Source organism: Cervus elaphus, chromosome 26 (genome assembly GCF_910594005.1).
Source record: "Cervus elaphus chromosome 26, mCerEla1.1, whole genome shotgun sequence".
Lineage (NCBI taxonomy): Eukaryota > Metazoa > Chordata > Mammalia > Artiodactyla > Cervidae > Cervus > Cervus elaphus.
In genome coordinates this window covers 16861632-16885408 of record NC_057840.1, presented here as the reverse complement: position 1 = coordinate 16885408, position 23777 = coordinate 16861632, and positions in this window count along the sequence as shown.

Below are 23777 nucleotides of genomic sequence, written 5' to 3'. Positions count from 1 at the left end.
TCATTCCAAGGCCAAATTTGCCTGTTACTCCAGGTGTTTCTTGACTTCCTACTTTTGCATTCCAGTCCCCTATAATGAAAAGAACATCTTTTTTGGGTGTTAGTTCTAAAAAGTCCTGTAGGTCTTCATAGAGCCATTCAACTTCAGCTTCTTCAGCTTCTGTTTGGAGCATTACCGTGATATTGAATGGTTTGCCTTGGAAACAGCGATCATTCTGTCATTTTTGAGATTGCATCCAAGTACTGCATTTCAGACTCTTTTGTTGATTATGATGGCTGCTCCATTTTTTCTAAGGGATTCTTGCCCACAGTAGTAGATATAATGGTCATCTGAGTTAAATTCACCCATTCCAGTCCATTTTAGTTCGCTTATTCCTAAAATGTTGATGTTCACTCTTGCCATCTCCTGTTTGACCACTTCCAATTTGCCTTGATTCATGGGCCTAACCTTCCAGGTTACTATGCAATATTGCTCTTTACAGCATCAGACCTTGCTTCTATCACCAGTCACATCCACAACTGGGTGTTGTTTTGCTTTGGCTCCATCTCTTCATTCTTTCTGGAGCTATTTCTCCACTAGCATATCTCCAGTAGCATATTGGGCACCTATCCACCTGGGGAGTTCATCTTTCTGTGTCCTGTCTTTTTGCCTTTTCATACTGTTCATGAGGTTCTCAAGGCAAGAATACTGAAGTGGTTTGCCATTCCCTTCTCTGGTGGACCACATTTTTTCAGAACTCTCCACTATGACCCATCCATCTTGGATGGCCCTACACAGCATGGCTTAGTTTCATTGAGTTAGACAAGGCTGTGGTCCACTAAGATATTCAGATGACACCACCCTAATGGCAGAAAGCAAAGGGAAACCTAAGAGTCTCTTGACGAAGGTGAAAGAGGAGAGTGAGAAAAGTGACTTAAAACTCAACATTCAATAAAGCTAAGACCATGGCATCTGGTTCCATCACTTCATAGCAAATAGAGAGGGAAAAAATGGAAACAGTGACAGACTTTATTTTCTTGGTCTCCAAAATCACTGTGGATAGTGACTGAATCTGTGAAATTAAAAGACACATGCTCCTTGGAAGAAAAGCAATGCTGAACCTAGGCAGCATATTAATAGCAGAGACTTCACTTTGCTGGCAATGGTCCATCTAATCAAAGCTATGGTTTTTCTGGTAGTCATGTATGGATATGACTCATGTATTGAACTGACTCATTTGAAAAGACCCTGATGCTGGGAAAGATTGAAGACAAGAGGAGATGGGGATGACAGAGGATGAGATGGTTGGATGGCATCATCAACTCAATGCACATGAGTTTCAATAAACCCGGGAGTTGGTGATGGACAGGGAGGCCTGGTGTGCTGCAGTCCATGAGGTTGCAAAGAGTCGGACACGACTGAGCAACTGAACTGAACTGAACTGAATTGACCTGATGTATGGATATGAGAGTTGGACCATAAAGAAGGCTGAGTGCTGAAGAATTGATGCTTTTGAACTGTGGTGTTGGAGAAGACTCTGGAGAGTCCCTTGAAGAGCAAGGAGATCAAACCAGTCAGTCCTAAAGGAAATCAACCCTGAATATTCATTTGAAGGACTGATGCTGAAGCTGAAACTCTAATACTTTGGCCACTTGATGTGAATAGCTGACTCATTGAAAAAGATCCTGATATTGGGAAAGATTGAAGGCAGAAAGAGAAGGGGGCAACAGAGGATGAGATAGTTGGATGGCATCACTGACTCAATGGACATGAGTTTGAGGAAATTTTGGCAGATAATGAAGCCTGGTGTGCTGCAGTCCGTGGGGTCGAAAAGAGTCAGACACTATTGAGCCACTGAACAGCAACAACATCTGTATTTAATAAGTGCTGCATGTAGAGTATGAAAGTGAAAGTGAAAGTCACTCAGTCGTGTCCGACCCTATAGTCCATGGGATTCTCGAGGCCAGAATACTGGAGAGGGTAGCTGTTCCCTTCTCCAAGGAATCTTCCCAACCCAGGTCTCCTACACTGCAGGCAGATTCTTTACCAACTGAACCACCAGGGAAGCCCACATAAACCAAGATAAAAGTAGTTTCTATATCTGAATTCATACCTTTAGCTCATTTCAAATGCTGAAGGTGACAAGATGATTTAACACATTGACTGTCAGTATTTTCTATTTTTTAAAGGACATTATTATCCTAATTTCTCCAAGTCAGACAGGTAAAGAATTGTAGCACTAACAATTATAACTTCCGCATCAAACATAAGTCAAACAGCAAGTCCTAAAGTGTACCTGGGTTTCTGTTCATGAGCACAGAGTGAACTAAAACAAATATGACTGTCTCACATTCCCATAAGCTCTTTGCTTGTAGCAAAAGACCTAAAACTAAATGTGAACTTGTGCAGTCTGGCCCCCTGGGTCTGGCCAATTCCCTGAAGAGGTCTCCCACATTTCCATGCACACCTGTGCTGATACACCTATTTGGATGATTAAATAATGTCAATGAGCACAATGAAGGCAGAAACCCAGTCTGGTTTCCGTTGTGTCTCCAGCATTCAGCACAGAGTATGTCACATAATCACTATTCAAGCTACAGATTCATTGAATGAATTAACAAATGACAAGATCACTATGCCCATTCAAACTTTCTCATCTTGTTGGCTGGTGTCCCTAGATACAATCCCAAGTACACCTGCATTGGATTCAGGACAAAAATCCTTTGGTAATCTAAGCAGCCTTGTCCCCACTGAGAAAATGATAAACCTGAACAAAAGCTGAGGCTTGAAGAATCAAACATGGCTTTTGAACAGTCAACAGAGATTTTCACAGTGTGCTATTACTTTTTTCCCCTTTGGAAAATTAGCAATCTGCTATTGCCCAAGTAGGAGGTCTGCAATGGAGAGAAATGGCCAGGGACTGGGCAGGGGGCCATGATGAATAGCAGGGCATAGGATCAATTGACAACTTATGAGCCCATCCTCAGAGTGCCCCCACCAGGCTGGATTTGAATTGGTCAAATCTTCCCCAACAGCAGGCATCCCCCTTCTGTGTGGGAAACTGATGGAGTCCCGTGCTTGCAGCTGCCTGCCAACTCACACCCAGGCTTTGTTGGCCCAGGTACCAGGAAGTCTTAGTTTCTTAAAGGCAAGCAACCTGCTGTTTAAACTTATGTTGGCCTTCAACTGCCACAGAGACGATCTGCTGAAAGGTTTCTTTCAAGTAGAAATGAAAAGGAAACATCTTAAATGAACCCAGCTGTTTGTTTCAGTTCTCATTTTTTAACTAGTTGAGTCAAGCACATTAATTTTCAAGGGGAAATAAAGGTTACAAATGTGTACAGCCCAGGGTTCTGATTTGGGGAGGGAAATTGAATCAAATAACCAACAAGTCATTTCTGGGTGAGAGTCCCCATCTCTTCAGATTTTTATTGGGAAGTGATGAAGCCCTCCTTCCAGTGGACTGACGAATGAAGAGGAAGTGATTTTCCCTCCTCTCTGGAGCAAGTGCTCCCTTAGAAACTAGAGGTCGAGAAAACCCTGGGGGGACCTCTCTTTGTTCATTACTCTCCCATGTTTTTGGTTTTGGTCACTGGACTGTGAAGGAAAGTAGAAATGTCTTTTTCATACTGTAGAAAATTCTAGATCAACAATATTTTTTAAAATGCAGATTCCCAGGTTTCCTAATAGGAGATCTTACTGTAGTAGGTTTAGGATGAGAGCCAGGAACCTGCATTTTCAACACACTTGGCATCGAGCTCTGGGTGTGAAAGACATCCCTCTAAACAGCTGTCAGAGCATTTCCCTGTCTTGCTGATGTCATGGCACATGTTAGAAATGAGTCTTTGCACTGCACACTGGAATGAAGAAATGTAGTGTTTTTTTTTAAGGTTAACTGAGGTAACAAGGGGAGGAAAATTCCTGGATTACCATGGTAATTCTACCATAATCAACTGAATTTTGCAGAGAAGAAGCAAATATGGACTTTGCTAGAAGCTGGGACTCTACTCTCTTCCCCACACTGCACCCCCATCACAGGCGTCTACACCCACAACCACCTGCCAGCGAAGCTCTCTCGAATTACTGGCTGAAGCGCTACTAAGGCTGAGGCTGGGTCACGGATGATGGGTGGGGGCCCCCCACAAGGATGATGGTCAGTGAGCTATATGTGACCAAGAATACCCAGGTGTCACTGTGCTTCAGTGATCCTCAATCCAACGGCTTTGTACCCTCCTCCAAGTACCTCCTCTCTTCTATGCCATGGGACATTTAGCAATGTCTGGAGAGATTTTGATTGTTGCTACTGGCATCTATGAGTAAAGGATATGCATGTGTGCTAAGTCGCTTCAGTTGCGTCTGACTCTGTGTGACCCTATGGACCGTGGCCTGCCAGGCTCCTCTGACCATGAGATCCTCCAGGCAAGAATACTGGAGTGGATTGCCATGCTCTCCTCCAGGGGATCTTCCCAACCCAGGAATTGAATCCACGTCTCTCGTGTCTCCTACATTGGCAGGCAGGTTCTTTACTAGTGCCACCTGGGAAGCCTGAGTAGAGGCCAGAGATGCTATTCACACATTCTACCATGTACACACTAGCTCTCGACAGGAAGAATTATTCAGCCTCAAATGGCCACCTTGATGGGGTTAAGAAACTCTGCCCTCCATGAACACTCACTGAGAGAAGAGATCATGTTCAAAAGAAGAACATTTTTGTCTGTGAATGACAGGGTCTGGCCAAAGGAACCAGACTTCGTTAAGGTGAAGTCTGGAAAGACACACATATTTAAAATATTCTCTACTGGTAATTGTTTGGCCTTTTGACTTGGTGACTCTGACAATCTAACTACGTACAAACCATTCCCGCTAGAACCTGGACACATCAGCCCTCAGAGCAAAATGCAGAGCCATCACAGCGGAGGTAGAAGTGTAATGACTTTTTTCTTTTTTGGAAACAGCATCACCTTGTCTTCCACACAAAGGCACAGAAGGACTAAAACTGATTGTAAAGAGCGTCGCTGTTGTTGAGCTGTGTGCTCAGTTGTGTCTGACTCTGCAATCCCACAGACAGTCACTCCACCAGGCTCCTCTGTCCATGGGATTTTCCAGGCAAGAATACTGGATCGAACCCACATCTCTTGCGTCTTCTGCATTGGCAGGTGGATTCTTTTCCACTGCATCACCTGGGAAGCCTCATATATTCTTTTCCCCCTGTTTTCCTGAGATATAATTGACACATAACATTGTATTCATTTACAGAATAGAACATAATGATTATATATATAATCATTATGTATATATATATGTATGCACACATATACATTGCAAATGATCACCAGAGTAGGTAGGTCTTAGTTAACATCTTCACTTTGTTAACATCAGAAAAACATGTTGTTTTTCCTTGTGATGAGTAGTTTTAAGATCTACTCCCTTAGCCGTTTCCAAATATATGACGTGTGTGCTTACTCATCCAGCTGTGTCCTACTCTTCACAACCCCATGGACTGTAGCCGGCCAGGCTCCTCTGCCCATGGGATTCTCCAGGCAATAATACTGGAGTGAGTTGCCATTTCCTTCTCCAGGGGATCCTCCTGACCCAGAGATTGAACCCAGGTCTCCAGGGCAGGCAGATTCTTTACCATCTAAGTCACCAGGGAAGCCCCCAAATTTACCATGCAGTTTTATTAACCATGGTCTCCACATTGTATGTAACGTTCTCAGAACTTACTTACTCTGTAACTGGAAGTTTGTACCTTAAGATACCGTCACCTTTCCCCCCTATCTTCCTTTCTTCCCTCTGGCAACCACCAGCCCTCTGTTTCTAGGAGTTTGGTTTTTTTTAGATTCCACATATAAATGAAATCATACAGTACTAGTCTTAAAAACGTGTATCCTTTGTCCTGCCTTATAACCTACTATTTATTCCATGCTAGTCAATCCTTCTGAAGGACATTATGGAATTTCTTGTTTTCAGAGTGAAGAAATAATGGCCGCCAAAAGATTTTCTAAAAGAGGAAATTCACTAATAAAAACAGAAACCTATTTTCACAAGGAAAAGCAAACATATTCAATTAGATGTAGGATTTCCAAATCTAAGTCTCCACCTCTGACCCCTATGCATCTTTTGGGTACCTCTGTCCACCTGAGTCCTCAGGTTTGGAGAGACTAGTAAAATTCCCAGCCACACATCTTCCCACGATGGGCAGCCTAGGGGCTCAGGCAGACTACATTGCATACAAGCTTCTTTGATAGGACCACCCAAGACAGGGCTAGACCAGCTTGCAGGGGGATTCCCTTCCAGCATGAAAGCAAATGGAGGCGAACAGAAGACCTTCAGTCCCTGGGCTCATCCACATCCCTTCCACCCTAAGAAGATGGAAGAAGAAAAGGAAAACTTTGCTTCTGACCTTTTCCTCCACGTCCATTTCCCTTTTTAACCCCTCAAGCCAGAAGATGCAGGATAAATTTTTGCTTCCCTTTCCCAAGAGTGGTTCTTCCTCTGCTATACCCACACCAGAAGGACAGCCTGTATTCCTTCTTCTTCCCCACTTCCATCTCAAGGCTAAACTTAAGGACATGGAGTTGGGGAAAGAGAACCCACAGAGTACCTCAGATGAGAGATGATTTTTAATATCACGCCCATTATGTTAGATAGGATTATCACTTTTTTACTTCTGAGAGAAGGAGGGTCAAAAGGACATAGTTACCTAGTTAGTTGGTAGTGAAGGCAGGATTCAAACTCAGTTCTTTTTCATCAGACCTGTTTTCTTCCTGTTACATCTATGGAAAAACACCATTGGGAGGATTCAAGTCCACCTCTCACTAGCTGTGTGACCTCTCTATCCCTCAGTTTTCTTATCTACAAAGTGTAAACAATTATAATAATGCCTGCTTCCTGGGAATGTTATAAAGATCAACCGAGTTAATATATGACAAGTGGAAAGCATAATGCAAATATCAGAAGGAATTATTATTGTGATAAATTCTGCAACTATCACATTGGTGATAAGAGAATTTGCTTTCACTTATAGGTAATGCTGGAGGCTTTTTTTCTACTGCTTTTAGAAATTACGCTGCCTAATTAAAACCTCCATTAACTGTATTAGTCTCTGGAGTCACTATCCAAAGAGATTTGCTGTCACAACTCTGCCTTATAGACTCAAATCTAAGTGTTTGTTAAAAAAAAAAAAAAAAAGTATGTTGTTCCTAATAGCTTCGGGTGAACTGGGTTAGTCACTATATGCTGCATACATGCTTAGTCATGTCCTACTCTTTTCAACCCCATGGACTGTAGCCCTTCAGGCTCCTCTGTCTATGGGATAATCCAGGCAAGAAAACTGGTGCAGGTTGCCATTTCCTACTCCAGGGGATCTTGTTGACTCAGAGATTGAACCCAGGTCTCCTGAATTGGCAGTAGAGTCTTTACCAGTCAGCCACCACATTCCTCTATCCACAGAATTTTACAGGCAAGAATAACTGGAATGGGTGGCCATTCCCTTCTCCAGGGAATCTTCCCAACTGAGAGATCAATCCCATTGCAGTCTCTTCATTGCAGGCAGATTCTTTACCATCTGAGACACGAGGGAAGCCCCTAGTCACTACAACTACCCCTAGAAACATATGTCATAAAATATTGTCTCTGTGAATATAGTGTGAGTTTTCTTAAAAGGAGATTTCCTTTTCCATTAGACTTTATTAAGTCTATTATTAGGGCTTCCCAGGTGGTGCTAATGGTAAAGAACCCGCCTGCCAAGGCAGGAGATCCAACAGACATGGGTTCAATCCCTGGGTTGGGAAAACCCCCTGGAGGAGGGCATGGCAACCCACCCCAGTATTCTTGCCTGCAGAATCCCCATGGACAGAGGAGCCTGGCAGGCCACAGTCAGTAGCGTCTCAAAGAGTCAGACATGACTGAAGCGACTTAGCACAGTACAGTCTATTATTAACAGAATTTTGTATTACCCTAGGATGGGCTTCCCTGGGTAAAGAATCTTCCTGCACTATAAGAGACCTGGATTTGATCTCTTGGGTTGGGAAGATCTCCTGGAGAAGAGAATGGCAACCCACTCCAGTATTCTTGCCTGGAGAATTCCGTGGACAGAGGAGCCTGGTGGACGACAGTCCATGGGGTCACAAAGAGTCTGATACAACTGAGCAACAAACTCTCACACTTTCAGGGTGTGCCATCACCTAAATTCCCTGGGAAAACTGAGCTAGCGGCCTTATTATTATACTTCTCTCTCCTTTTGTATTTATCATCTATATTACATGGTCAGTACTTGGGTCATCGGCACTACATCCCACAGTGCATACCTGATAAGCACTCTCTCCCCTTTTCCCAGCCATTCTATTAATAGGACACCTTTTTACCAAGGAAAACCCTTTTCAGGTGGTTAGGAATCCCCAAAGAACCAGATTCTCTTCCAAAAGAGCCTGACTTGGGGACAAGCATATGCAGAACCTGGAGAATAAGCATCTTTCTTTCCAGGGACTTTTCTGCTATAGCTTTCCAAGGAGACATCTCCAAGGAGTTCTTAAACAGTCAGGTATGAGTCTTGATATCTGGAAGCTACCTTGTCAAGTACCTGGGGAACTGGGGAACATCTGCCCAAGGAATGAAGTCAAGCAGAGACAAGGTGAGACAGAAAGATGAAACCAGAGCCCTGACAACAGCATCTAGGTTTCTAGAATCTGCCGGTCTTAAAGCCCGTGACTTCCCAATTATGTGTCAACAAATTCCTTCCCTCTTTGTTTTGTTATGATTTGAGTTGAGTTTCTGTTGCTTACACCTGAAAGCATGCTAATTCACCGTCCGATTGAACGTTTGATTTTTATTTTTACAAAAGTGATATACATGGATGACGTCATGTAGTATGTGACATCACAGATATAACTACCATATGTGCATACTAAGTTGCTTCGGTCATGTCCAACTCTCTGCAAACCCCATGGACTACAGCCAGCCAGGATCCTCTGTCCATGGGATTCTCCAAGCCATAACACTGGAGTGGGTTACCAGTGCCCTCCTCCAGGGGACCTTCCCAACTCAGGGATTGAACCTGTGTCTCCTGCATCTCCTGAGTTGCAGGAAGCTAACTACTATAGTCAGTGGGACACAACCAACGATGGCGGTCTCAATGGTTGGAGGACTCCACAGCTCGTCTCCTACTGAAGAAGAGTCACAGCCCAGAGGATTGTTATTGATGAGCCTCCTCTCCCCTCCTCCCTTTAACTCTCACAGAGGCTGACACGGGTTTCCTCTTAGATTTTCTGTAATACATGGCATTTTAACAGTTCAGTGGAACTGGGGGACCTGGGTCCTTGTTCCTATATCCTTGTGTGATATTGGAAAAATCACTTATTCTCTCAGCTTCATATTCACCACCTACCAAATTAGAGTGGTGGACTAATCTTAAAAAATCACTATTAATCTTATGAAATTATGATGATTCTTACATCCTAGTTATCCCTTGAATTTGCTTCATCTTCCCACACAAATTACAAACTCTTTATATGCAGAAATAACATATTAAACTTCTTTTGTGTCTTTAGCATGTTTGGTTTTATATCACTCAGAATATTCTGGCAGGCCAGATTAAATGTTTATGAAATAAAATCACTGTTTTATTAATAAAACAATTGACAGTAAAGTGGTGAGAAAGTACAGGAATCCTTCATTTCTTTCAGAGAAAATGGAGTTGAGGAACCCAGAAACTTCTAGTTATTAATACTAGAGTAAAATCTCCCAGACTGGCAGTAATAGTTGAAGCAGAAACCCCAACAAAAATATGAAAATGTAATAGGGAATACGTGTAACTCTATGGCTGATTCATATCAATGTATGACAAAACCCACTGAAATGTTGTGAAGTAATTAGCCTCCAAATAATAAAAAAAAAATAAAAAAAATATGAAAATATAAACTACAGAAGAATAATCAAGGCTAATACTTTCTTAGCACAAGTTACTTAAACATTTTTTTAACTGTACTTATTTTTCTTCATTATAGAGTTAGGAACACTTTTTTTTTTAAGTTTGAAATAAATTTTTTAAGAAAAATCTTTTATAATAGTTTTATGCAGAAAAAATTAAACATTTTAATTTGGTCTATTTTTTTCAATCTTTAGGTAAAAATTGACTATTTTTTTAGTCCTCAACTAGGTAGCAAATGGTATGCCCTACAATTTCTATTTCACTTAAATTTAGGAACAATTTTTCATATCATTGGCCTTTGAAGTCATGATTTTCAATAATTAAAAACATTTCACCATGTAAACAAACCATAACTGAATTTCAACTCCTACAGCTCCTACAAAGAAGCATTAAAGTCATTTCTAATTTTACCTTTGGAGCGTTATAAATAACACTCCAATAAGCGTTCTAATATACAAATCTTTATGTGTATCAACTACATATGATTATACTAATGATTATGATCATGATGTATGATGATTAGTTTATTAAATGCATTTACTCAAATAAAAAAAACCTGAGATATTTAATGGCCAAAGTTCGAAACAGGTTTCACAGCCAATGCAGATACAGTTTCTATGCTGTTTCTTGTAAAGAACCTAATTTAAAGCCAAGTGTAGAACATTAGGGTTCTATTTAGTCAAGGTGATTTTGAGAGAGACATCAGTGCTACATTCTTTGTCATGTCCTGCAGAATCCGGTAGAAATATCCTCAGGAATAAATGCTTTAGAGGTTCAAAAGTGGGCTGTCTGCCCAATATTCATTCTCACAGAAGTTTCCCCATTTGATTTTACTATTATGTGACATGAATAAATATTTCACATGATAACTTGAGGTATAACTTACTAGGCACTTTCACATACACTATTTGATTCCTACATCAACTGTCATAGCAGGAATATTTTATCTCATTTCTAGCTGAAGTAGCTGAGGATCAGCATTATCTTTCAGAAAAGTAAACCTGTGTCAAGCCCTGTCCCCTCAGTTTGAAAGTCTCTAAGATGGGACATTGTATTAGATATATTCTTACCTTCACAATAAAGCCCTCCATAGTAAAAGCACTCTTCAGCAAGCAATCTAAGACCTTCCCCCACTGACTCCAAGCTCTCCCTCTCCACCCTCTTCTCCCACCTTATCAACTTCTCATCTCTCAATCCATCTATGCATCTCCCTGCGGGCCCTTCCTCATACCCTGAAGGCCTCTCCCTCCCCCACCTGGTAAACTACACTCATCCTCTTAGACTGTTTCAAATGGTACTTTGCAAGAAGGCATTTGCAAGAAATGCTCTTGAAGGCATTTATTTTTAATTCAGAATCGAGGTCCTCTATTTGTATTGAGCCCCTTTTACCAAGCTTACTGCATCATCTGTATAGTATATTTGATTTTATGTGCTTTTCTCCAACTCAACAAAGCCCCATTTGCAGCAAAAATCACTTCTTATTTATGTCTATAATCCCAGTAGCTAGGACACTGCTTGGTGCTTTGTTGAATGAATGAGTTCAGCGAAGAGCTCAGATCCTTCTCGCCTATTGATGCAGTCTAAGTATTCAGTGGAATCACTCAAATCATGAGAATAAAAACATTTGGAGAAAAGCAGTGATGGAAAAATATAAACATCTTGAGTATTTTGATTGCATGTTCCTGCCCTTCATCTAAAGTTTTATAATTTGAAGCAAAGCTGCATTTTATAATTAATTCTTAAAGAAATTTTAAGATAGAAAAGGCTAAATATACTGAAGAATAATTTCACTTGGCACGTGGTAGAAAAGTCCTTGTCTGGAAACCATGATGCTTGGTTTTTGTCTTGTTTTGGCCACTGTCTAGCAATGAATGAGTGAATTGACAGACACAGCACCTTTCTAAGCTTGACTTCATCATCTAAGAATAAAGGATCAGGATTAGGTGACTCTAACCCTATTTTACCTCTCTTAATTAATTATGAAAACACTCTGATATGTCCACATAAAACTGATAAGTATATTATTTTATAATTTTGTTTTCTCATAATTCTTGGTCACTAAATTTTCACTAAAATTACCTAATTCAAGTCTGTTAAAGGCTTTTCTGTATCAGAGGGGGAAAAATAAAGACTTCACAGGGTCTCACTCTGAATTCTCTAAAGTAGTTCCCTCTGTCCAGAACAGGAACCTAAGGCTTTCAGCTTAGATGTGTGTGAAATAGATCAGGTATGGCTCAAATTCAGAGGTGCTTCTCCTATGAGAAAGGACGAATAATCCTTGTGTTTTAGTCAGACTTGCCAAGTGAGTCTATTACAACAGAGCCAATTATAGTCTAAATTAGCTTAGGAGCTGCCCAGAACTCTGATCTATTAGTAACATTAAATCATCATAGAATAAAATTAAATATGCAACATAACTGAAGAAATGAAAATTGTCTCCACCGGAATTGAAGTAGACAGTGCATTTATGGGAGGAAAGAGAAAATCACCCATCAAGTATTTTTGCTGAAAACCCAAGAGGCACACCATCTGTCGGCCTCATCATTGCACTAAGTCAGCAGTAGGCAGTTACCTGAGATCAGCAGAGTCAGACAGCTGACATTCTGAAAGATAACAGTACCATCAGCCCTCCATAGTCTTGGGTTCTACATCCCAGGTTCAACAAACTGTGAATCAAAAATATTCCCCCTAAAATTTCACTGCAAGGAGATCCAACCAGTCCATCCTAAAGGAGGTCAGTCCTGGGTGTTCATTGGAAGGACTGATGCTGAAGCTAAAACTACAGTACTTTGCCCACCTCATGCGAAGAGCTGACTCATTGGGAAAGACCCTGATGCTGGGGGGGATTGCGGGCAGGAGGAGAAGGGGACGACAGAGGATGAGATGGCTGGATGGCATCACCGACTCTATGGGCATGAGTTTGAGTAAACTCCGGGAGCTGGTGATGGACAGGGAGGCCTGGCGTGCTGCGATTCATGGGGTCGCAAAGAGTCAGACACGACTGAGCAACTGAACTGAACTGAAAATTTCAGAAAGTTCCAGAAAGCAAAACTTGATTTTGCTATGTTCAGCAACTATTGGTATAGCACTTAAAATGTATTAGGTATCATAATAATCTAGAGGTGATTTAAACTATATGGGAGGATTGCATAGATTTTAACCAAATCCCACGCCATTTTATAAAAGGGAATCTAGAACCCACAGATTTTGGTATCCTCAAAGGTCATAGAACAAATTCCCTGTGGATCCCAAGGAGCAACTGTACATGATGTTGCACTCTTTACAGAAATGACTCGTTCATTCTAATATTGCCCTTTTGGACAATTTACTATGCCCTCAAGTAGTCACCTGGTTGAAAGAATAGCATGTAATTTGTCACAAACATTAAATAAGACATATAGCTTTCATAAATGTCAGATTAGTTCCTCCATATGTGACAGTTACTTTTATGTGTTGGTTGATTATGCTATGGTGTCCAGTTGTTTGGTCAAGCACCAGTCTAAATGTTGCTGTGAGGGTATCTTTTAGATGTGATTAACGTTTATGACCAACCTAGACAGCATATTAAAAAACAGACATTACTTTACCAACAAAGATCCGTCTAGTCAAAGCTGTGGTTTTTCCAGTGGTCATGTATGGATATTAGAGTTGAACTATCAAGAAAGCTGAGTGCTGAAGAATTGATGCTTTTGAACTGTGGTGTTGGAGAAGACTCTTGAGAGTCCCTTGGACTGCAAGGAGATCCAACCAGTCCATCCTAAAGGAGATCAGTCCTGAATATTCATTGGAAGGACTGATATTGGAGCTAAAACTCCAATACTTTGGCCACCTGATGAGAAGAACTGACTCATTTGAAAAGATTGAAGGCAGGAGGAGAAGAGGATAACAGAGGATGAAATGGCTGGATGGCATCACTGACTCGATGGACATGAGTTTGAGCAAGCTTTGGGAGTTGGTGATGGACAGGGAAGCCTGGTGTGTTGCCGTCCATGGGGTCACAAAGAGTCATACACAACTGAGCGGCTGAACTGAATTGAATGTTTTAAAGGGTAGACTTTGACTGAAGGTGGCTCAGACAGTAAAGAATCTGCCTGCAATACAGGAAACCCGGATTCAATCCCTGGGTTGGGAAGATCTCCTAGAGAAGGGAATGGCAACCCACTTCAGTATTCTTGCCTGCAGAATTCCATAGACCGAGGGGCCTGGTGGGCTACCATCCATGGTGTCACAAAGAGTCAGACATGACTGAGCAGCTAACACTTCCTTCCTTTGAGTGAAGCAGGTTACTCTCCATGATAGGAGTGGGCCTCAGCCAATCAAAGGCCTTAAGAGCAAAGACTGAGGTTTCCCAAAGAAGGGAGGAAGAAATTTAACCTTAAGACTACAACATAGAAACCCTACCTAAGTTTCCAGACTGCAGATTTTAGACTCGAAACTTCAATGCCAACTCTCTGAATTCCCTACCTACCAACTTGCCCTATAGATTTCACACTTGCCAGCCTTCACATTTGTTGTGATTGTTTAGTCAGTCAGTCATGGCCAACTCTTTGCAACCCCGTGGACTGCAGCACTCCAGGCTTCCCTGTCCTTCACCATCCCCTGGAGTTTGCTCAAACTCATGTCCATTGAATTGGTGATTCGTAAACCAATTCTTTAGAATAAATCTCTCTTTCTCTCTACTTCTCCATATGTGGGTGTGTGTATGTATATATCCTATTGATTATGTTTCTCTGGAGAACCCTAGTACACTATATCTCTAACCAAATTCAGTTGGAACTTAAATTCAAAGTGTGCCCACTTGCTGAGACATTAAACTCTCCACCAGTGAAGGAGTATGGGGTGAAGGGTGGAAAGGCAAGATCAGGGGCAGCAACTCTGCTTGAGGATCGGGCTTTAAGGCTAATTCTGTGGAGAAGAAGTAGCTCCTAGGTATGGTCCCTAAGTGCTAGGATAATCCATGCATCTCTGTCCAACAGATAATTACCGTATTGATGAGCACTTTCCCTAGGTCAGGCACAATTCCAAGCTCTTTACGAATGCTAACTCATTAATCAGGACAGCAGCCCAAGGGCAGTAGGAATATTTGTATTCTGTAACACATTTGAGGAAAGTGAGTCTTAAGGACCCTGACCTAATTGTGGACCCAGAGCCTAGCCCTAGATCGTCAGACTCCAGAAATTAGCCTCTTAACCAGGATGCTAAACTGTTTCCACAAAAAAGAAACAAGGTATGCTGAAAGATCAACTGAAGAAAAACATAACCATTTTAATGGCAAAGAAATTAGGATGTGCAATGAATCTTCTCATAATTGGAATCAGAGCTTAGCTAGTTTGGTCTGAAGGCTTTAACATTCCAACTTTAGTGCTCTTGGCCTTCTCATTGATTAAGAGCGGCCAGGAGTAATGAAGGGGAAAGAAAATGACACTTATTGAGTGTCTGCTGTGTGACAATTATTTTACATAAATTTTCTCATTTAATTCTGACAACACTTCTATGGGAGTGGCGGGGGGGACATACTATTACTCCGTTTTTCAGATGAGAAATCTGAAACACAAAGAGATGCAGTAATTTGCTCCAAGATGAACCTGTTGATATAGCATATCTGAAGTTCAAAAGCAGGTCCCCTGATCTTAGTTTATACATTTTTCAATCACTGCACTGCCAACCTCCTATAAACAAAATGTGCAGAAGAGCACAGTTAGTCATTTACTAGTTGTAGTTAGCAGTCAGAAGTCTAAATGTGGTATGTTTTGGTATAAATGTCTTTGTGCTTATCCTTTTTGGAATTTACTCAGCTTCTGAAATCTGTAGATTTATGGGTTTTGCCAAATCTGAGGGCTTTTCGACTATTATTTCTTTGAGTACTTTTTCAGTCTCACTCTTTCTCTCCTCTTCTCCCAAACCTCCAAAATAACAAATGTTAAATCTTTTGCTGTAGCCCCATAGATCCCTGAGAATTAGAGCTTTTTCCCAGTCTATTTTCTCTCTTGCTCACATTGGGAGATTTTTACTGTTCTTTCTTCCAGTTCTTTGATTCTTCTCTCTAACTCTTCCATTTTCTGTTGAACCCATACACTGAGTTTTTAATTTATTTTATATAAATATTATATTTTATATTTTTATTATATTTTTTGCTTACAAAATTTCCACTTGGTTCTTATTTACAACTTCTCTTGCATTGTTGAGGCTTTTATTTCTTTTCTGAGGTTTCATTTTTTTATTTGTTTCAAGTGTGTTCATAACTGCTTACTGAAGCATTTTTTGATGACTGCATTTTTCGTCATTAATTCTAAAATTTCTGACATCTTAATGTTGGCATCTATTATGTGATGATAGCACCTTCCTAAATTTATTTGTTGAAGTCTCAACCTCCAGCACCTCAGAATGTAACTGTGTTTGGAAATAGGACTTTAAGGAAGTAATTAATGTTAAATGAGGTTTTATAGGTGGCCCTAATCCATGTGACTGTATTTAGAAATAGGGTCTTCAAAGAGGTGATTGTCCTGCTCTTTGCAACTCCATGGACTGTAGCCCCCCAGGCTCCTCTGTCCATGGAATTTTCTGAGCAAGAAGAATTTTGGAGTGGGTTGCCATTTCCTTCTCCAGGGGATCTTCTCAACCCAGGGATGGAACCCAGGTCTCCTGCATCTCCTGCATTGGCAGGCAATTCTTTGCCACTGTTCCACCTGGGAAAGGCTAATAGAGTGGAGCCTTAATCTAATATGATGGCATCCTTACATGATGAGGACACAAGAAGTGTATGTGCATAAAGTAAAGGCCATGTGAGGATACAACCAGAAGATGACCATGTGCAAACCAAAGAGAGAACTGTCAAGAGAAACCAAACCTGCCATCACTTTGATCTTGGACTTCTAGCCTCCAGAATTCTGAGAAATATCTGTTGTTTAAGCCACCCAGTCTCTGAGATTTTGTTATGGCAGCCCTAGAAAAATACCGTATCTATTTATTGTCTTTTTTCATTGAGATCGTCCTAGTTCTTGATATAATGAGTGATTATGGATTGAAACCCATTCATCTTGGGTATTATATTATGAGACTCCAGCCCTTACTTAAGCTTTCTGTTTTAGCTGGCTTTCATTGACACCATTCCAGCATAGGAAGGTAGGCACCACCTCCAGGTGGGGGAATAAGTTCAAGTTCCCCACTTGGTCTGCGTTAAAGGTGAGGAGCCTCTTCATCACTGCTGGCCACAGCCAGGAGATCCAGGTACCCACCCAGTCTCCAGGGATACTTCCCTGGCTGGCAGGGTTGGACTGCTTCGATTCTGCTCCCCTTGTGGCTTCCACTAACACCACAGGGAAGGAAGTGGCCCTGCCACTGCTGGACATTGAAGAAAGGCCTGCCTCTCCAGTAAACATTCTCTTCCCTATGGGGCTGGGTAGAGGTCCAGGCCCTCCACTGGCCATTACTGACACTGCGAAGAAGGGGTCTTGTACTAAAGTGGATGAAAGCCCTTTTTCTTTCATCAGCATTCTCTGACACCATCCTAGCAGGGGAGCTGACACCTTATAGCCTAACAGAGGTAGAGTCTAGACTCCCCACTCAACCTGATGGATGATGGGTGGGTAGGGGTGAGGCTGAAGTAGAATAATTATTGTCTAAAAGTTTTTGTTTTGCTAGGCTGCTCCTCTCCTTATTCTTTGGCTAGAAAGAGCAGACTTTTGTCAGGGCTTTTTTTTTTTTTTTTTTGGTGGGTTAATCTACACTCACGGGCTTTTCTGGGTGATGGATCTTTCTGCTCCTGGTCTGAGATACATGAAACTAAAAGAAAATCCAAAGAACTCAGCATGTATCTTTCTTTCCTGTGTCCTGAGGTCCCTAGGCAGTATGCCTTCTTTCCACATTTCAGAGTCTGCTTCTGTTTCCTATAAATATCATGTCCAGGACTTTTAGTTGTACTTTGAAGAGAAATAGGGAGAAATGTGCCTCTTCCATCTTTCTGAAAGCAAAAATTTTGACTCATTTTTGAGTACCCAAAAAGCCAATTTGTCTAAACATTTTACAAATAACTTTAAGTGAAAGAGTTGTCAGTTCAATTCAGTCGCTCAGTCACATCCAACTCTTTATGACCCCATGGACTACAGCACGCCAGGCCTCCCTGTCCATCACCAACTCCAGGAGTTTACTCAAACTCATGTCCATTCAGTCAGTGATGCCATCCAACCATCTCATCCTCTGTCATCCCCTTCTCCTCCTGCCCCCAATCCTTCCCAGCATCAGGGTCTTTTCCAGTGAGTCAGTTCTTCGCATCAGGTGGCCAAAGTATTGGAGTTTCAGCTTCAACATCAGTTCTTCCAACGAATATTTAAGACTGATTTCCTTTAGGATAGACTGCCTGGATCTCCTTGCAGTCCAAGGGACTCTCAAGAGTTGTCTCCAGCACCACAGTTCAAAAGCAATTATTTGGTGTTCAGCTTTCTTTATAGTCCAACTCTCACATCCATACATGACCACTGGAAAAACCATAGCCTTGACTAGACGGACCTTTGTTGACAAAGTAATGTCTCTGTCTAGGTTGTCATAAATTTCCTTCCAAGGAGTAAGCGTCTTTTAATTTCATGGCTGTAAGCACCATCTGCAGTGATTTTGGAGCCCAGAAAAATAAAGTCAGCCACTGTTTCCCCATCTATTTCCCATGAAGTAATGGGACCAGATGCCATGATCTTAGTTTTCTGAATGTTGAGCTTTAAGCCAACTTTTCCACTCTCCTCTTTCACTTTCATCAAGAGGCTCTTTAGTTCTTCTTCACTTTCTGCCATAAGGGTGGTGTCATCTGCATATCTGAGGTTATTGATATTTCTCCTGGCAATCTTGATTCCAGCATTTCTCATGATGTACTCTGCATATAAGTTAAATAAGCAGGGTGACAATATACAGCCTTGATGTACTCCTTTTCCTATTTGGAACCAGTCTGTTGTCCTATGTCCAGTTCTTTTTTTTTTTCCATTTATTTTTATCAGCTGTTGCTTCCTCATCTGCATACAGATTTCTCAAGAGGCAGGTCAGGAGGTCTGGTATTCCCATGGCTTGAAGACTTTTCCACAGTTTGTGGTGATCCACACAGTCAAAGGCTTTGGCATAGTCAATAAAGCAGAAATAGATATTTTCCTGGAACTCTCTTGCTTTTTTGATAATCCAACATATGTTGGCAATTTGATCTCTGGTTCCTCTGCCTTTTCTAAAACCATCTTGAATATCTGGAAGTTCAAGGTTCACATACTGTTGAAGCCTGCTTTGGAGAATTTTGAGCATTACTAGCATGTGAAATGAGTGCAATTGTGCAATAGAGTTGTCACCATAATCTTAAAAACATTTCTCTATCAACTAGAGAGTATTTTCACCTAATTTAGAACCAGCTTACTATGATCTTTCTGAATCTCTCTCTCCCTTTTCCTTTTCTGTTCACTAATCTTCCCCCTTTCCATTTAGAGCAAACCAACAAATCATCTTGCCCACCTTTCCCCAAAATTTTAGTGACATTTATTGAGCCTTGTGGCTCAGCTGGTAAAGAATCTGCCTGTAATGCGGGAGACCTGGGTTTGATCCCTGGGTTGCGAAGAGTCCCCTGGAGAAGAGAAAGGCTACCCACTCCAGTATTGATCTGGCCTGGAGTCTGGCCTGGAGAATTCCATGGACTGTATAGTCCATGGCGTCACAAAGAGTCGGACACAGTTGAGCAACATTCACTTTCTCTGAGAGCCTGCCATGTCCCCAGAGATGCAGAAGGTGCTTGGCTAAAATCTTCCTTCAGTCCTGAGCAGAGGGAAAGCTGCTCAGGCATTTCTACCTTACTGTTTATTAAGTGATACTGACTAGTTCCTAAATTAAGTCACTGATAATGATTCTTTTCAGATTCATTTCATATTATCCTCTAAAATATTTCCATCTTAGAAGAGACCGCTGTGTGTTCTAAAAGATCAGTCATTCAAAGTCATCTTTAGAAAAATAACAACAAAATGAGATTTGTGCTCTCTGCTTTCTCTGCTTAAGTGATATGACTGAAGTGATGGATGAAGCCAGTTGTGCTCCGAAACATCCTTCTCCTTTATTCCCTTCACAGTACTCAGCACCCCCTGAAAGATTTTACCTATTTTTTTTGCTTATCCACAGTCTTGCCACCACACAAAGCAGCAGCTAGACAGCTCTCCCATCAGCAGTCACTTCCCAGGGGTAAGACTGCGCTGCACTGAGATTTACATGCCAAATTCAGTATGCTGACCCAGCAAATCCGTCCACTAAGGCACTCCACCTTCTTCCACCACAGACATGGGCTAGCTCATCAGAAACCTCCCCAGAAAGGTGTATTTCAGAGTTTGGGGAAAATACTCTTTATACTTCTGTCGTTAAACTGTCTGGGCCTATAGACAGTTCAACAGTTACACAGTCTATAGACAGTTTTACAGTTTAACAGGCTATAGACAATTTTGTCATTAAACTGTCTGGGGCTATAGACATGACTGAGCATCTAAGTACAGGCAGATAACCATCTTGCTTGACAAGTAGAGAGACCCATTAAGGGAGGAAATGACAGAAAAAAGAAGAAAAAAAAAATTGTTCCGTTGTGTCTGACTCTTTGCAACACCATGGGCTATAGCCGGCCAGGCTCCTCTGCCCATGGAATTCTCCTGATCAAGAAAACTAGAGTGGGTTGCCATTCCCTTCTCCAGGCACTCTTCCCAACCCAGAGATCAAACCCAGGTCTCTTCCATTGCAGGCGGACTCTTTACTGCCTGAGCCACCATGGAAGCCCAAGCCCTGGTTACCGTTGAAGCACCTGGATGTAGCCATGCCTGAAGCCATATTCAGTGGAAGCACGCGGGCTGCGACGGACCGCGCAGAAGCGCGACCGAGAGGAGCTACCCCACATCCAAGGAGCAGCGGCTGCGCGGGCGCAGGAGGGCCGAGAGGAGCTACTCCACGTTCAATCAAGAGGGGCGGCCGTGAGGAGATACCCCTCCTCCAAGGTAAGGAGCAGCGGCTGCGCGGGCACAGGAGGGCCGAGAGGAGCTCCTCCACGTTCAATCAAGAGGGGCGGCCGTGAGGAGATACCCCTCCTCCAAGGTAAGGAGCAGCGGCTGCGCTTTGCTGGAGCAGCCGTGAAGAGATACCCACCTCCAAGCTAAGAGAAACCCAAGTAAGACGGTAGGTGCTGCGAGAGGGCATCAGAGGGCAGACACACTAAAACCATAATCACAGAAAACTAGCCAGTCTGATCACAGGACCACAGTCTTGTCTAACTCAGGGAAACTAAGCCATGCCGTGTGGGGCCACCCAAGATGGCCGAGTCATGATGGAGAGGTCTGACAGAATGTGGTCCACTGGAGAAGGGAATGGCAAACCACTTCAGTATTCTTGCCTTGAGAACCCCATGAACAGTATGAAAAGGCAAAATGATAGGATACTGAAAGAGAAACTCCCTAGGTCGGTAGGTGCCCAATATGCTACTGGAGATCAGTGGAGAAATAACTTCAGAAAGAATGAAGGGATGGAGCCAAAGCAAAAACAATACCCAGTGTGGATGGGACTGGTGATAGAAGCAAGGTCCAATGCTGTAAAGAGCAATATTGCGTAGGAACCTGGAATGTTAGGTCCATGAATCAAGGCAAATTGGAAATGGGCAAACAGGAGATGGTAAGAGTGAACATCAACATTCTAGGAATCAGCGAACTAAATGGACTGGAATGGGTGAATTTAACTCAGATGACCATTATATCTACTACTGTGGGCAGGAATCCCTTAGAAGAAATGGAGTAGCCATCATGGTCAACAAAAGAGTCCTAAATGCAGTATTTGGATGCAATCTCAAAAACGACAGAATGATCTCTGTTTGTTTCCAAGGCAAACCATTCAATATCACAGTAATCCAAGCCTATGCCCCAGCGAGTAACGCTGAAGAAGCTGAAGTTGAATGGTTCTATGAAGACCTACAAGACCTTTTAGAACTAACACCCAAAAAAGATGTCCTTTCCATTATAGGGGACTGGAATGCAAAAGTAGGAAGTCAAGAAACACCTGGAGTAACAGGCAAATTTGGCCTTGGAGTACAGAATGAAGCAGGGCAAAGGCTAATATAGTTTTGCCAAGAGAACGCACTGGTCATAGCAAACACCCTCTTCCAACAACACAAGAGAAGACTCTACACATGGACATCACTAGATGGCCAACACCGAAATCAGATTGATTATATTCTTTGCAGCCAAAGATGGAGACGCTCTATATAGTCAGCAAAAACAAGACCGGGAGCTGACTGTGGCTCAGATCATGAACTCCTTATTGCCAAATTCAGACTGAAATTGAAGAAAGTGGAGAAAACCACTACACCATTCAGGTATGACCTAAATCAAATCCCTTACGACTATACAGTAGAAGTGAGAAATAGATTTAAGGGACTAGAGCTGATAGACACAGTGCCTGATGAACTATGGACGGAGGTTCATGACATTGTACAGGAGACAGGGATCAAGACCATTCCCATGGATAAGAAATGCAAAAAGGAAAAATGATTGTCTGAGGAGGCCTTACAAATAGCTGTGAAAAGAAGAGAAGCAAAAAGCAAAGGAGAAAAGGAAAGATATTCCCATTTGAATGCAGAGTTACAAAGGCTAGCAAGGAGAGATACGAAAGCCTTCCTCAGTGATCAGTGCAAAGAAATAGAGGAAGACAACAGAATGGGAAAGACTAGAGATCTCTTCAAAAAAATTAGGGATACCAAGGGGACATTTCATGCAAAGATGAGCTCAATAAAGGACAGAAATGGTATGGACCCAACAGAAGCAGAATATATTAAGAAGAGGTGGCAAGAATACACAGAAGAACTGTACAGAAAAGATCTTCATGACCCAGATAATCACGATGGTGTGATCACTCACCTAGAGCCAGACATCCTGGAATGTGAAGTCAAGTGGGCCTTAGGAAGCATCACTACGAATAAAGCTAGTGGAGGTGATGGAATTCCAGTTGAGCTGTTTCAAATCCTGAAAGATGATGCCATGAAAGTGCTGCACTCAATATGCCAGCAAATTTGGAAAACTCAGCAGTGGCCACAGGACTGGGAAAGGTCAGTTTTCATTCCAGTCCCAAAGAATGCTCAAACTACTGCACAGTTCCACTCATCTCACATGCTAGTAAAGGAATGCTCAAAATTCTCCAAACTAGGCTTCAGCAATACATGAACCATGAACTTTTAGATGTTCAAGCTGGTTTTAGAAAAGGCAGAGGAACCAGAGATCAAATTGCCAACATCCGCTGGATCATCAAAAAAGCAAGAAAGTTCCAGAAAAACACTTATTTCTGCTTTATTGACTATGCCAAAGCCTTTGATTGTGTGGATCACAATAAACTGGAAAATTCTGAAAGAGATGGGAATACCAGATCGCCTGACCTGCCTCTTGAGAAACCTATATGCAGGTCAGGAAGCAACAGTTAGAACTGGACATGGAACAACACAATGGTTCCAAATAGGAAAAGGAGTACGTCAAGGCTGTATATTGTCACCCTGCTTATTTATCTTATATGCAGAGTACATCACGTGAAATGCCAGGCTGGATGAAGCACAAGGTGTAATCAAGATTGCCTCAAGAAATATCAATAACCTCATATATGCAGATGACACCATCCCTATGGCAGAAAGTGACGAGGAAATAAAAAGCCTTTTGATAAAAGTGAAAGAGGAGAGTGAAAATGTTGGCTTAAAACTCAACATTCAGAAAACTAAGATTATGGCATCTGGACCCATCACTTCATGGGAAATAGATTGAGAAATGGTGGAAACAGTGTCAGACTTTATTTTGGGGGGCTCCAAAATCACTGTAGATGGTGACTGCAGCCATGAAATTAAAAGACGCTTACT